At 38.8% G+C, this 13,777-nt stretch overlaps 1 protein-coding gene across 14 annotated transcripts in view; it reads left to right on the top strand.

Moving 5' to 3' along the window:
* SIPA1L1 (signal induced proliferation associated 1 like 1) overlaps positions 1-13,777 on the top strand; it is a 391,460-nt gene that overhangs the window by 168,826 nt on the left and 208,857 nt on the right. For 11 of the 14 annotated variants that reach the window (XM_074393044.1, XM_010335233.3, XM_010335231.3 and 8 more), the window contains one exon: positions 13,326-13,387. The exons of the other annotated variants lie outside the window; for them this stretch is intronic. The gene's annotated coding sequence lies outside the window, so the exon portion shown is untranslated. The remainder of the gene's footprint in view (positions 1-13,325; positions 13,388-13,777) is intronic. 14 annotated transcript variants of the gene reach the window in all.

Below are 13,777 nucleotides of genomic sequence, written 5' to 3'. Positions count from 1 at the left end.
GCATCATGCATGGAACTCTAAGCGTTCTGCTCATGCAAGGTGACTTGTGGTTTTGTTTTAAAATCCAGTTATATTGATTTGTTTAAAATCAATATTAAAAAGAGTTTAATTTTTCTGGTTGAAATTATGCTGTTCTTAAATATGTATGTATTTAAACAAATTTTTGGTCTACTTGGTCTAAGCCTAAGAGAACAATCCCATGTGTCCCTGTAGCTAACTAATAAAATAGCAGGATTTTTGTTTTAACTTTGTTGTTGTTAGTTTTGAGACAGGGTCTTACTCTGTTGCCCAGGCTGGAGTACAGTGACATCATCAAAGCTCACTGCAGCCTTGACCTCGTGAGCCCAAGTAATCCTCCCACCTCAGCCTCCTGAGTAGCTGGGACTTCAGGAATGTGATACCATGTTTGGCTGATTTTTAAATTTTTTGTAGAGATTAGATCTCCCTGTATTGCCCAGCCTGGGCTAAAGCAATCCTCCTGCCTGAGCCTCCCAAATAGTTGGGATTGTAAGTGTGAGACTTAATTTAAAAAAAAAAATACCTTTATTTGGCTGGGTGTGGTAGCACATGCCTGTAATCCCAGCACTTTGGGAGGCTGAGGCGCGGTGGATCACTTGAGGTCAGGAGCTCAAGACCAGTCTGGCCAATATGGCAGAACCACATCTCTACTAAAAATACAAAAACTAGCCGAATGTGATTGTGGGCCCCTATAATCCCAGCTACTCAGGAAGCTGAGGTGGGAGAATTGCTTGAACTCGGGAAGCGGAGGTTGCAGTGAGCCAAGATCTCACCATTATACTCCAGCCTGGGCAACAGAGTGAGACTTTTTCTCAAAAACAAACAAACAAAGAAAAAACACTTTTTTTTTTTTTTTTTTTTTTTTTTTTTTGAAAAACCACAGTGTGAATGGTGCTTTCTGAAGTGTTTTAATTGAACTTTGGGTATGTAAGTACCTTCTATAAATAAAAATAACATCTGTGGTTTTGTTTTATTTTGTTTAGTGTGTGCCATGAATTCACTATCATTTTCAAAACTGGGGGACCATGTCATTATATCTTGGTGGACTTAATTGTATATGTCTTAGAAACATCTAAAATACCTAGTACAAAACTTTTGGGAAGGTTTTAATGACTATTAAGTGATACTGACCCAGCCTAAAGTAAGTTTGTAATGTAATTTAAAAAAACTTTTTTTTGGTTTACTGCAAACCAAAACTTTTTTTGGTTTCTGCAGAAATACTAAGGGACATTGTCTCCTTGAGTTTTTCTATTTGATGCATTTAACTTCATAGTTCACTGATTTTCTAACAAACAAAACCACATTCTGTTTTCTTATTTTACTGTTGGAATTTGAGTTGTTTGCAGTTTTCTGTGGTTATGAACAATTGTATGTGTCTCTGGGCGACACGTCTCTCAGTGAACATAAATTTAAGGGTGGAATTGCTGGATGGTAGGATATGCCATACTATCTGTCTACCTAACATCTTGACTGTCTTTCAAAGTGATTGTACCAGTGTACATTCCCACCAGAGCATCTGAATGTTTCCATTGCCTCACGTCTTTGCCACATTTGACGTTGTTTGACTTTTTAAATTTAGTGAAGCTAGAAGATGTGTAAAGGTGCTTTGAATTGATGTTTTCCTAATTACAAAGGAAGGAAACTGAGCATCATTTTTTGTATTTAAGGACTTTTTGTGTTTTCATTTCTAATTTTTATCTATTTTTCTCTTGGATTGTTTGTCTTACACATTTATTAGAGTTATACATTCTGGATACTTATATTTTGTTGATGATATGATTTCTGATTTGTGACTTATCTTTTTATTTTCTTGATGGTATCCTTTAATGAACAGAAGTTTTTTATTTTAATGTAGAATGAGGCCAGGTACAGTGGTTGGCCAGACATAGTGGCTCAGGCCTATAATACCAGCACTTTGGGAGGCTGAGGCGGTTGAATCGTTGAACTCAGGAGTTGGAGACCAGCCTGGGCAACATGGTGAAAACTCATTTTTACAAAAATTAGCCGTGTTGTGATGGCTCACACCTGTAGTCCCAGCTACTTGGGAGGCTGAGGTGGGAGGATTACTTGAGCCTGGGAGGTGGAGGTTGCAGTGAGCCAAGATCACACCACTGTATTCCAGCCTGGGCAACAAAGGGAGACCATCTCAAAAAAAAAAAAAAAAAGTTTTGTATTTTATTTTTTACAGGCAAGTCTTTAATTAAAGTTTATTTTTATATATAGGGTAGAACAGGAATTTAGTATAATTTCCCTCCACATGCATAAACACATTTACAAGTACCATTATTAAATAATTCAATCTTTCTCCATTAATCTGCAAGTCTTACTGTGTTATAGTTAATAGTTTGTATGGCAGATCCTCTCATTAGTGTCATGTTCATGTGTCGTATCTTGATTCTTCTTGCACTTTCGATTTTTCATGTGACCTTCAAATATAGTCAGTTTGTCAAGTTTTTTCTTTTTCTCTGCTTTTTGTTGCTAGTATTGGCACCATCGATTGGAATTTGTTGAGTTTTTTTAAAAAAGTATCCTGCTGGATGTAGTGGTTCACGCCTGTAATCCCAGCACTTTGGGAGGCTGAGGCAGGCAGATTGCTTGAGCCCAGGAGTTTGGCACCAGCCTGGGCAACATGGCAAAACACCATGTATTAGTTTGTTTTTATACTGCTGATGAAGACATATCCAAGACTGGGAAAAACAAGAGGTTTAATTTTACTTACAGTTCCACATGCCTGGGGAGGTCTCAGAATCATGGCACGAGACAAAAGATACTTCTTACGTGGTGGTGGCAAGAGAAAATGAGGAAGAAAAAAAGCAGAAACCCCTGACAAGCCCATCAGATCACATGAGACTTATTTATTATTAGGAGAATACCTTGGGAAAGGTGGGCCCCTATGATTCATTTACCTTCCCCTGGGTCCCTCCCATAACGTGGAATTCTGGGAGATACAATTCAACTTGAGATTTAGGTGGGGACACAGCCAAACTGTATTACCCCATTCCTACAAAATCTAGAAAAATTACCTGGTTGTGGTGGCGTGCGCCTATAGTCCCAGCTGCTTGGGAGGCTGTGGTGGGAGTATCAGGAGGTTGATGCTGCAGTAGTGAGCTGTGATTGCACCACTGCACTGCAGCCTGGGCAACAGAGTAAGACCCTACCTTAAAAAAAAAAAACCCTCCCAATGAAATCCTATGAATGTGGATGTATAACACATATGCATTTATATTCCCTAGCACTGCCCATTGACAGTGTCTGGAAGTATCTCTCAGTAACAGTGAATATATCTGGCACCCAAATCTTTTTTTTTTTTTTTTTTTTTTTGAGACGGAGTTTCACTCTTGTTGCCCAGGCTGGAGTGCAATGGCGCGATCTCGGCTCACCGCAACCTCCGCCTCCTGGGTTCAGGCAATTCTCCTGCCTTAGCCTCCTGAGTAGCTGGGATTACAGGCACACACCACCATGCCCAGCTAATTTTTAGTATTTTTAGTAGAGACGGGGTTTCACCATGTTGACCAGGATGGTCTCGATCTCTTGACCTCGTGGTCCACCCGCCTCGGCCTCCCAAAGTGCTGGGATTACAGGCTTGAGCCACCGCGCCCGGCCCCCAAATCTTGATTTCTAAATACAATTCACTAATAAAAGGAACCAGTACTCCTTGGACAAATGAGACTGAAACGTGTAGTTTCAGAAAATGAGGAAATGATTAAAAAAAAAAAATGATCTGGTAATGTCAAAATGACCTAGAAGCCATCTTGAAGGGGTTTCCACTGGCCAAATCTGGGAAGGTTGTGCTACCAAATAAATAGTGGTAGTGATTGCCAGATACAGTGGCTAACGCTTGTAATCCCAGCTACTCGGGAGGTTAAGGCTGGAAGATTGTTTGAGGCTAGGAGTTTGAGACCAGCCTGGGCAACATAATGAAACTCTGTCTCTAAATAAGTGAATTTAAAAAAAATAGCCAGATATGATATTACACACCTGTAGTCCCAGCTACTCAGGAGACTGAGACAGGATTATTGCTTGAGCCCAGGAGTTTGAGTGAATTAGGATCACACCACTGTACTCCAGCCTGGATGACAGAGTGAGACCTAGTCTCTTAAGAAAAAAAAAAGATGGATTGATTGATTATAGTAGTGATTAATTATAGTAAACAATAATAATGGATTATAATCCACTTAATAAATTAATGAATAACATAAATGTAAGAATGAATAAATGATTAGCCAAGTGTGGTGGCACACACCTGTAGTCTTAGCGGCTAAGGACAGAAGGATTGCTTGAGCCCAGGAGATAAAGGCTGCAGTGAACTGTGATTGCAGCACTGCACTCAAGCTTGGGTGAGAGAGCAAGACCCTGTCTCAAAAAAAATTTTTTTTTTAAATTTCTTTTAAATAATGAAATGCAGAACCTCGGTGGGGTGGCTCATGCCTGTCCCAGCACTTTGGGAGGCTGAGGCGGGCAGATCACAAGGTCAAGAGATTGAGACCATCTTGGCCAACATGGTGAAACCCCATCTCTACTAAAAAATACAAAAATTAGCTGGGTGTAGTGGTGCCCACTTGTAGTCACAGCTACTCGGGATGTGGAGGTTGCAGTGAGCAGAGATTGTACCACTGCACTCCAGCCTGGCGACAGAACGAGACTGTCTCAAAAAAAAAAAAAAAAAAAAAAGAAATGTATTAATTGAAAGCATGATGAGGAACCAGATGTTTATATAGTTTTAGATTACCTGTCTATGAAATACTAATTACATATTTAGTATTCAGTGGGAAAGAGTAAGTAACTCTACAGTGGTGGAAACCTGGCAGATACCACCTTAATCAGTTAATCAAAGCGAACATCGTTGGTAAGAATGCAAGTCAAAATTGTTTATCACTGATAGGATGCCATGAGGACACAGTATTCTTTCTGTGATATTCTTGCTAGTGTTTTTGCTTATTATTTATTTTTAAATAAATGTTATTTTGAAGTATGATATGCACACAGAAAGAACACAGATCTTAAGTGGATACGTCAATGAATTTCAAAAATTGGCCTCATCCAAGAAACTAGCCTGGAGATCAAGAAAATGAAGTGTCATTTTTAGAAGCCCCTGATGGGACTCCTAGTTATAGCAGTGATTAGTTTTGTCTGGCATTGAACTTTATGTAAATGGAATTAGGTAGTATATACTTTTATATATGGCTTTTTTCTTTCAGCATTACATTCATGTTGCAGGTAGCAATATTTTATTACTTTTATTGTTACAGTATTCTGTTACATGGAACTCCTCAATTATTATTTTTTTCTTTCTTTCTTATTGTTTATTTTTGAGACTGGGCCTCTTTCTGTCACCTAGGCCAGAGTGCAGTGGTGCAATCTCAGCTCACCGCAACCTCCATCTCCCAGGCTCAGGTGATCCTCCCACCTCAGCCCCCTGAATAGCTGGGACTACAGGAATGTTTTGCTAATTTTTAAAATTTTTTGTAATGATGGGGTTTCGCCATGTTGCCCAGGCTGGTCTCGAACTCCTGGACTCGTGCAGTCTGCCTGCCTCAGCCTCCCAGAGTGCTGGGGTTACAGGTATGAGCCATTGTGCCCAGCCCATCTTTTCTTTCTGCTATGGATGTGTACTGCAGTGTTTTGGCTATTAGGAATTGCATTGTTGTGAACATCCTTGTTTATTCTGTAGGGGAGAAAGATTTCTTTTTCTTACCAATGGCTAGGTACATGGCTGACATCCTATGACAAAAGATAGATTAACAAGAGAGAAGCATACAAATTTTTTTAATATAAATTTTACGTGACACAGGAGTCTTCAGGAATGAAGACCCAAAGAAGCAGGGACATCTCTGTGTCTTTATGCTAGATTTGATGATGATTGGGCAGTTGTGCAGAAGGATGATTAGACAGAGGGGGCATGATGTAGTGATAATAAACTAGGCCTGTTTGTCCAGCTGCTCCGTGTCCCTGTGTCTTCAGAGATAAGGACATTCCTTTCCTGTAGGTATAAGGAGGGTACCTATGGAATAAAGGTCTTATGACCTACTTTGGAGGAAAGCTAGAGAATTCTTTTATGGCCTACTTCATAGTAGAAGGACAGGAGAAGGTTGCTTCTGTGGTTTTCTCAAATGCTAAGAATACCATATTTTGAAGTAGCATATGGTGAACCCCATTAGTATCTTTTGCTACAAATATATGTCCATTTATGCTGGCTGTCTACCTAGGTGTGAAATTGCTGAGTTATAGCGTATTCATTTGTTCGACTTTAATACATGCTGCCAATTTTCCAAAGGAGCCGTATCAGTTAATGCTGCTACCAAAGGTATAAGAGAGTCCCATTTGCTCCACATTCTTAGTGACATGGTTTTAATTTCAGCCATTCCAATGGCTATGTAGTGATTTATCTTGTGATTTATTTCTGATGACGAATGTGGTCAGTCATCTTTCATCTGACTGTTAGCCCTTTATTTGGTTGTCATCTTTTGTATGGTATCACCCTTCATCTGCCTTTTAGGTGTGTCATCTGGGATTATTTTTCTGCCGTGCAAAAATATGTCTATTGATGGTAAAATCTTGGTTTTGTTTGCCTGAAAATGTTTATTGTTCTAGAAGGAGTTATCTCTAGCTATGTAATTCTGGGTTGATAGTTCTCTTAGTTTATTGAAAATAATAGTTCTCTCGTTCTCTCTCTCTCTCTCTCTCTCTCTCTCTCTCTCTCTCTCTCTCTCTCTCTCTCTCGGCTTCCATTGTTGCTGTTGGGAAATAAGCCTCACCTTAATTGGTATACATTTGTAGGTGATTTTCTTTTCTTTCTACTGCTTTTAAGATTGCTTTTTATTTAGTGGCCTGTAGTTTTCCTCTTATGTCTCTTGGTACTGATTTTTCACTTGCTTCTTGTTTGCTGGCCTATCTGGATTCAAGGATTGGCATCATTTGTACCAGAGAGTTTCTCCATTACCTTTGTCCAGTACAATTTGAGTATCCTTGATCTGAAATGCTTGAGACCAGAAGCATTTTAGATTTCAGGTTTTTTCAGATTTTGGAATATTCGTGCTATACTTTGCATTTGAGCTTCCCTGTCGGAAAATCTGAAAACCCGAAATACTCTAGTGAACGTTTCCTTTGAGCATCATGTGTTGTGTCAGTACTCAAAAAGTTTCAAAGTTTGGACCATTTCAGATTTCAGATTTTCCGATTTGGAATGCTCAGGCTGCACTCCTTTTAGGCAAATGTTAGGTCTATTCACTCTGTCATCTGTGCTTCTTAAATCTCTCTTCTTGCTTTGTTGCCCAGGCTGGAGTGCAGTGGCACGATCTCGGCTCACTGCAACCTCTGCCTCTTGAGTATAAGCGAGTCTCCTGCCTCAGCCCCCTGAGTAGTTGGGATTACAGACTCCCGCCACCACACCCAGCTAATTTTTGTATTTTTAGTAGAGATGAGATTTCGCCAGGCTAATCTTAAACTCCTGATCTCAGGTGATCCACCTGCCTCAACCTCCCAAAGTGCTGCGATTACAGGTGTGAGCCACTGTGCCTGGCTTTAATCTCTCTTTTTAAGGTTTGCATTTTAAAGTTCAGTTATCATGTTTTAAATTTCTCTACTGTTTGGTTCTTTTTCCATACTGTTTGGTTATTTACAGTCCCTTATTTGCTCATATTTTCAAACTTCTCATTTATACATATGTGCATATATGTTTTTTGTAAATATCACACTTTGTCAGCTTTAATATTTGGCATAGAGAGAAAAAATCCTGAAACTAGACTTTAGATGAAGGTTATGACTCAGAATCTCTTGGCTGTGTATGTTTTTCTTTTTTCGCTTTTCATTTTGATACAATCTCAGAATTTTTTTTTAAAAAAGTTAGATATATTAAACAACTTTCATCTACCATTTGTCCACCTTCCCCAAATGTCAATATCTTATATAACTACAATAAAATTATCAAAATCAGGTAATTAACATTGATAGGATACTGTTAACTAATCTCTACACTGCATTTGTTTTTTGTCAGCTATTCCAATAATGTCTTTTGTCTGGATCGTGTCCCAATCCAGGATCAAACATTGCAGTTGTTATGTTTCCTTATTTCCTTTAATCTGTGGTGTTTGTCAAATGGTGGTTTTTCTACTTCCATTATTCTTTTTACATGTATTCATTGAAATTCTATAAAAAAGAGCTTGGCCTTCTCTTCCATGTACTTATACATTCACTTATTTATTTTTATCACTATGGACTTGTGATGTTTGTTTTATACTATAGGTTATAATCCATTAAATTGTTCCAGATTTGGCCTCTTCAGTTTGTTTCCACTTCCTTTTAAGAAGACCCCATCTTTTTTGAGGACTTCCTTACTTTTTGGCACTGCAAGGTATTTCAGGCTCACCTGGTATTTTTCCTGTCCCAGTTTTGCAACCAGATGTCTCTCCAAGTAGTCCTGGTTCTTTTTTTTTTTTTTTTTTTTTTTTTTTTTTTTTGAGACGGAGTTTCGCTCTTGTCACCCAGGCTGGAGTGCAATGGCGCAATCTCGGCTCACCGCAACCTCCGCCTCCTGGGTTCAAGCAATTCTCCTGCCTCAGCCTCCTGAGTAGCTGGGTTCTTTTTATTGAAGGATGATGTTTAGAAACCACCGTCTAGGTGCTAATTTTGCTATTAAGATGTAATTACCCTTAGGCTGTCTCAGAGGACAGAGCTAGGAAATGAATATATGTATGTTTACACATAACTGCATTTGTCTGTTCCTGTCTGCCTATTGAAATACATGTTAAAAACCATGATTTCATAGTGATACCTCTGATTCAAATCTAACACCCTGGAGTTCATTCTAGCCTTTCTCCTTTCTGTGTTCATTTTGTCTCTAGCCTCAATGTCTATAGTCAAGATACTGGTTTCCACAGTGGTTAGTTCTTCTGCGTTCTTTTCCGGGTGGTTATGTGGTTATGTTGTATATTCCTAATGTAGTTTAGTTGTTACTGTTTATGTTTTACTTTAGGTTCCCCTCATATATTGGTTGATGTTAATTATTTGATATTTTTATTATGTGAAACATTACCATGGTTCTGAATGTCAAAACTATGCAAAAACATGTATTTTGAGACCTGCCACTTTCCCCTCTAGTCCTTGTATTCCATTTTCATTCTCCAATTCCCACTCCCATGGTTCCATAATGCTTGTAAGATAAAATTGAAACTTCAATGTGATTCACAAGCCCCTTCATCTTCTCAGTTTTATTTATTTATTTATTTATAAATAGAGACAAGGTCTCACTGTGTTGCCGAGGCTGTTCTCAAACTAAATTCCTAGGCTCAAGTATCCTCCTGCCTCGGCCTCCCAAAGTGCTGGAGTTACAAGCATGAGCCATCGCACCTGGCCACATCTCAGTTTTAGCTTGTCCTTGTACATCATATTCTGGCTGTCTGAGATTTTTCGTTATACCTCAGATGTGACAGACTCCTTCATGTCTCCATGCATACATTCTCTCCCTCTGCCTGGAATGATGCTTCTTTTCTCCTAACCTTGCCTATCTGTAATCATTCAAAACTTAATTCCACTCCTACCTTTATGGGAAGACTTCCTTTCCTTGTTTTCTTTTCACTTGCCTCTTACTCTCCCTGCATTTAATAATCTCACTCTGTCATCCAGACTAGAGTGAAGTGGCATGATCGTGGCTCACTGTAGCCTCAACCTCCCAGGCTCAAGCCATCCTCTTACCCCAGCTCCTGAGTGGCTGGGACTACAGGCTCACACTACCACGCTTGGCTAATTTTTTGTATTTTTTGTAGAGATGGGGTTTCCCATGTAGCCCAGCTGACTTTTATGACTTTTCATTTAAATTTTTGGCACATAGGCTTGCCAGCTTCTCTATGCTGTGAGCTCCTTTGAGGAACTTTGTCTTTGCATTCCCAGCCTATAGTTCAGTTCTTGCACTTGTTTGTAATTCAGTAGAGTGACTAGACTTCAATTATTTTCACCGTCTTTTCTTTATTTCTTCTCTTTTCATTTCGCTAATGACATAAGCCCATACAATGAAACGTAAATCCTTGTAATGTGAAAACATGTAGGCTTAGAAAGTCAAGACTGTATCATTGCCAGGTTTGCTTCTTCACTTGAAAAGTTGAAACTTCCTGCCTATTTAATCTGTTAGATTGGAAGAAATTGTCATACCAGAAATAAATCCCTTCATCAGTCTTTTAAGAGCCTTAGTAAGCTTTTAAATTGTCTTTACTTCCGTCCAAAAGGCAAGTTCAGTGACCTTCCAAATTGTGTTTCTAAGCTGTTTATGTTAGTTTTTAAATTCTGTATTGCTTACTTAGCAGATTATGCTAAAATGCAGGGCATTATTGCTACCAGTCTCTTCATCCATCTGTTACTTTTCTTCCTCCCTCTTTGTTGCATTTACCTACTGCCACTCCTGTGTATGCTATCAAATGCTAGCTCATTCTCAAGTCCTACGTGAAATTTGGAAGAGGGGTTTAGCTGCAATGTAGACATCACACTGTAAATGGGAAGGGAGAGCTTCAGGAACTTGCTTTGTGAGGGCACAAGGCTTGCATTTCTTCAGTGTTTGATATCTGGGTATAGCACACTATGAGAAAGCATCCACTTAGTAATGGGTCCCGTATTCTTTATAATAATTACTAAAATGTTTTACTTTTTTATTTAGAATGAAGACAAGTTCATTATAGATTTATACCTTAATGAAATTTTCTAAATTGAACATAACCGTGAAACTACCACTCAAATCAGGGGAAAATTCCCCCATTTTTCTTCTCCCAGTCTCTACTTTCCCCTACATCCTACACTCAGTGAAAACTTTTATTCTGACTTACATAGTTTTGCCTATTATTGACCTTTATAAAACAGAATCATATAGTATATTTTTTCATGTGTCTGACTTCTTTGTTTCAACATTATGTTTGTGAGAATTATCAGTGTTGTTGTATTAGTTATGGTTTATTTTTATTCATTGCTGTGTAGCAGCAAAACTAAGGCTGGTGGACTGGCTGTTTTTGTAAATAAAGTTTTATTGGAACCTAGCCAAGCCCATAATGTCTATGACTGCTTTTATACTCCAAAGGCAGGTTTAAACAGATTTGACAGTGACAGAGACTTTACAGCCTGCAAAATCTGAAATATTTACTATTTGGCCCTTTATAGAAAAAAAAAATCCTGGTTCCTGCTGTATAGTGTTCCATTGTATTAGTATTCCACAATTTGTTACTGGGGTTTGGCTAGTACAACTAATAGTTATTGGAAAATTACTGTGTTTTGGGAACCTATGTATCCACATTCCCAGTAGGCATTTACCTAGGAGTAGAATTGCTGGGTTGCAGGGTATGTTTATATTCTGCTTTATTGAATACTGCCAAACAGCTTTACAGTTTATATTCCCTTCACCATTGTGTGAGAGTTGAACTGCTGCACATTTTAAGGCTTGGTGTTGTCAGATTTTAAAATTTTAGCCATTTTCATCATTATGTAATTTTATCTCATTGTAATTTAATTTGTATTTCCATGGTGATGCATGAAGTTGAACACCTTTTTATATGCTTATTAGCCATTTTTATATTCTGTTTGGGTGGCCTTGTCTTTTTCTTCTTCTTCTTTTTTTTCCCCCAGAGATGGAGTCTTGCTCTGGCTGGTATGTGGTGATGCAGTTACTGTAGCCTAGGACTCCCGGGCTCAGGCGATCCACCTGCTTCAGCTTCCCTGGGACTATAGGCGCACACCACCGTGCCTGGCTAATTTTTGATTTTTTTAAACCAAGGAAGATACTGAATTTTTTATTTTTATTTTTAATTTTTTTGTAGTGACAGGGTCTTGCTATGTTGACCCATGCTGTTCTCAAGCTCCTGGGCTCAAGTTATCCACCTGCCTCAGCCTCTCAAAGTGCTGGGATTACAGACATGAGCTACTGTGCACAGTCCTCTTATTAATTTATAAGGAGTTCTTTATGTGTTCTGAATTAGTCCTTTAGTAGATATATGTATAGCAAATATTTCCTTTTGTTTTGAGGCTTCTACTTTTATTCTTTTAATGATTTAAAAATAAAAAATTTTATTAACCATAATGAGTACAACAACATGGCTGAATCTCACACACATTAAGGTGATGTTAGACAGTGTATTTGTGGATACATGGACAGTGATCCTCAGCCTTGTCATAATACTACCTGTAAGCTTCACTGTCTTATAGCTTAGTTAGACTTTTATGTTTTTCAGTCTCTCTTAATTGAAAGTGTGGTTTGTTATATAGTTATTTGAACTGGGGTTTGGACAAGGACAAAGTTCTTAATTCCGCCCCACTCGCCTTTTTTTTTTTTTATTTTTTTTGAGACAGCTTCTCACTCTGTTGTATAGACCGGAGTGCAGCAGCATAATCTCGGCTCACTTGCCCCCTTCGCCTCCCAGGTTCAAGAGATTTTTGTGCTTGGCCCCCGGAGTAGCTGGGACTATAGGCGTGTGCCACCACGCTTAGCCGATTTCTGTATTTTTAGTAGAGACAGGGTTTTTACCATGTTGGTCAGGCTGGTCCCAAACCTCTGGTCTCAAGTGATTCACCCACTTCAGCCTCCCAAAGTGCTAGGATTACAGGCATGAACCATTATACCCAGCCATTATCTTTAACATTTGAAATTATTACAAGCAATTCCAGGGTCTTAAGAATCTCAGGTTCTATGGTGTGTTTGTTCAGCACTCCATGATGTACTGAGTATTCGTAGATTTTACTAAGTAAGATGATGCAATGTCAAATACTAGAATCATAGTTTTGCATTTTTTTCTTCTGAGAACTACCTCTCCAGATATTCAGACTGAGGAATTTAGAAATTGAAGCTGATTTATCTAGGTTTAAATTACATTGGATCAAACAGGTTAGTTGTGTCTTGTAGTGAGTAGACTACATGATTTTTGAGGTCTGTTTAATAATTCTATTTTTTGGTCAGGTGGGGCGGCTCACGTCTGTAATCCCAGCACTTCGGGAAGCTGAGGCGGGTAGATTGCCTGAGGTCAGGAGTTTGAGACCAGCCTGGCCAACATGGTGAAACCCTGTCTCTACTAAAAATATAAGGGTTAGCTGGGCATGGTGGCGTGTGCCTGTAGTCCCAGCTACTCAGGAGGCTGAGCAAGAGAATTGCTTGAACCCGGGTGGCAGAGGTTGCAGTGAGCCGAGATTATGCCACTGTAGTCTGGCCTGGGCGACAGAATGAGACTCGGTCTCTCTCTCTCTCTCTCTTTCTCTCTCTGTGTGTATATATATATATATATATATCCTTTTTGTTTCAGCTTTATATTTAACAGGCTTTTTTCCCCCCCCTAATTTTATTTTAGGTTATATCTTACTGGTGTGGATGCTGTTGTCTAAATTTTGGTAGCCATGGCACAGGAATATAGTAAGTACTATGCCATACTTCTTATGACCTATCTGCTTTGCCAAGTGTTGATTTTCTGTGTGTAAATTTCTGATTGGAGAAATGAAAACATAGGGACAAAATTTTTAAAAATCTACTTTTCTCCAAGAGGTGAATTCATTTGTTATCTGCGTTTTGAATCTACAGCTTTATATACATGTATACTGTAATAGTAATTTATTTCATATTCTGGTACACACAGTATTGCTAAGACTATTCCCTGTAAATAATACTGAGTGAGCATTAGGGTTGGATCCATATCATTCATCCCATCTATTCCTCGTGTTACGGGGTTGAGGAACTGACTGTAGCTCACCCTGATGAGGAACAATCTCATTTCTGCCTTGTCCATGACTGACTCATGAACTCTGG

This window comes from Saimiri boliviensis, chromosome 2, assembly GCF_048565385.1.
Source record: "Saimiri boliviensis isolate mSaiBol1 chromosome 2, mSaiBol1.pri, whole genome shotgun sequence".
Classification (NCBI taxonomy): Eukaryota; Metazoa; Chordata; class Mammalia; order Primates; family Cebidae; genus Saimiri; species Saimiri boliviensis.
The sequence above is the reverse complement of the archived record's forward strand: the minus strand, read 5'-3'. Positions and strand labels throughout refer to the sequence as shown.